Raw genomic sequence first — 2,674 nt, 5'->3', positions numbered from 1 at the left:
GTTAGCAGTTTTACTAAAATGCTATGATTTTAGCCCTATGTGACGTCTGTTTTTATATTGTTTATCAACAGTATACATTTTTATATTGTTTGGATTAACTAGCCGAGTAGACAGATATGAATGTTTATTCATAACCATACTGAAAATAAGTAAATATTGTTAGCTGATGCTAACTGTCTAGCTAACAAGCTTGCTGGTGCTAAGCTGAGGTAACGTTAATTTTTAGATATAAAGTCCAAATATTTTTATTCAACCACCTAGATAGATTACATCTGGGGGAAAAAGAAAGAATGTGATGTTCAGAACATGGTAACTACAGTAATTATCAAAGTGGGAAGTGATGCCCTCTGGGGGCATTTGGCCAGGGGTGTTTTTACACCACAGACAAGGTTTGAGAAGAAAAAAAATCATTATGAAAATATAATTATATTTTCCTTAAAATGTTCTTCCTAACTTCAGGCCTTATTGTCATGTCATATATAACTGTGATGTTCTGCAAAACAACAAGCTTTAAAACACTTTTTTCTTACTGGTGAAAATCAGATGGTCAAATCTGTTTTCTCTCAGGTACATCACAGTGTAAGCTTCATAGTGAAAATTACTGCATCACTCTCGTCAACGTAGTCCATATCAACAACAAAAATATATCTTGACTCCATATAGTGGTTATTTTGGGAAAATCCCAGGTATTTTGAGCAGTAGGATTATAAAAAATATGTGCTAATATAAAATTAAATTAAGTAGCCTATATAAAATTGCAAAATAAATCTATCTATCAGTACTTTTTTACTTAAGTACATAAAAAATCAAGTACTTTTGTACTTTCACTCGAGTAAAATTGAAAAAGGAGTACTTTTACTTTTACTGGAGTAATATTTTATTATATGTATCTGTACTTTTATTCAAGTACTTGATTTGTGTACGTCGTCCACCACTGATGTTTTATGAACAGGCTACTTGTGATAAATTCTGATTCATCACGTGGCTTTCTGTTTTATCTTTTGTATTATGGTGGTTATTAGTACATTTTAAGACAAAAAGTACATTTTGGTAGTTCAAATAGATTATACAATTGTATATTGACATTATATCACTTGATGAAATATGTGGTTAAGCTGTACAACATACATGTAACAATATGCCATCCTGTAATATCTGAAGCATTCCCACCATATTCTGGCAACCACAGCTGCCATTTTTTACCATATATTTTTTAATTTTTACATTTATCTAAAGCAAGTACAGTATAGTGTTTACCATTCTGCTGATGGCAGAGTGTGTGAGTTCAGAGACCATGGCACCATCTATCTAAATTAGCCGGTCCCCTTTCTTCACTCCTGCTCTCTCTGCAGCACCTCCTTTCACTGAGCTTACTGTGAATTTGCCTTTCTCACCTATACATCAGAGATAAGAGAGTATTTCTATAACGGCATTACAGAAAGGGCTGATTTTGACATTTTTTTATATGTATATATGAAATTACTGTATTTCTACCTTCCACTGGCTGTATGTTGAGGCCCAGGCCAGGTGCATCTCTCGTGATGTGGCAGAGACGAGGAGGCCTCCATCCTTCCCCACGGCTAGCTTTAGCCAGCTCTCTAAGGTCACGACCCTCAGACACAGCCTGCTCGTAGGCCTTTTCATCTAACACCAGGAAGCATAAGTGTGATCCACTCACCTGAATCCTGTGTGCCACCTGGGAGTGAAACAAACATAATAAAACACTCTGTTACAAAGCCTGACACAAAAAACAGATGCTTATAGCTTGTACAGTAAAAACATACAGTAATCGCAAAATAAAGGTCATGACCTCTCACCTCCATGTGTTCCACATTGTCAACAAACATCTCATTGACTTCAAGCAGGCGGTCCCCATCCTTGAGCCCACTCCTCTCTGCCACTCCCAGTGAATCCAGCTGTCTAATTATGTGACCCTGCTGCCCTCTTTCCACAAGCAGACGGAAGCCAAAGGTTTCTCCTTCTTCCTTCTTCAGCACACACACACGTGGTGAGGGCTTTGACGCAGACTCTGTCAGCCAAGACTAGAGTTAAATGACAAACTGTACTTATGGTATACTATAAACTACTTGTTACTAATAATCCTATGCTATAGACTAGGGATTCCCAAACATTTTTGTTAGCCAAATCTATTTGATCTAATATATTTACCATGAGATTTTAAGTTAATATTGTAATAATTTAACAACATGTTTGCATGTTTGTGGTTCTCTGATGTTGGTTAATGGCCACAGGACATGTAAATACAGTATTTATTCATTTTTTTAGTTAGTATTTTATTTTTGCTTTTTATTTTAATTATGTATTTATTTGATTTCTTTATTTTTTATGATTCAATTAATTATTAGCTTTTCATCCACTCACAAACCCCCTGCAGTTCCCTCATGAACCCGCAGGGGTTTGTGAAATCCAGTTTGGGAAACCCTGGTGTAAAAACCTTCCTTTGTGGTATGAGTAAAAAATGAATATAAAAATAAAAATAAATGATAACTTATACAATAAAATGATTGAAATTTAATTGCAACGAAGCAGCTAACACTATTAATAATAAAAAACACACTAACCTGTATCATCTGCAGTCACCATGGCTGGATTGTCTATTCCCTCCTTGGCAGGGGCGTAGCCATCATTTCAGAAGTGGGGGGGACAGAAATGT

The 2,674-nt window shown here is 35.7% G+C and overlaps 1 pseudogene; it reads right to left on the bottom strand.

Moving 5' to 3' along the window:
- Positions 1-2,622, bottom strand: part of LOC107712351 (Na(+)/H(+) exchange regulatory cofactor NHE-RF3-like) — a 7,594-nt pseudogene extending 4,972 nt beyond the window's left edge.
- Between the last annotated feature and the right edge of the window lie 52 nt (positions 2,623-2,674).

This window comes from Sinocyclocheilus rhinocerous, unplaced genomic scaffold, assembly GCF_001515625.1.
Source record: "Sinocyclocheilus rhinocerous isolate Xijiao unplaced genomic scaffold, SAMN03320098_v1.1 scaffold298, whole genome shotgun sequence".
Lineage (NCBI taxonomy): Eukaryota > Metazoa > Chordata > Actinopteri > Cypriniformes > Cyprinidae > Sinocyclocheilus > Sinocyclocheilus rhinocerous.
The sequence above is the reverse complement of the archived record's forward strand: the minus strand, read 5'-3'. Positions and strand labels throughout refer to the sequence as shown.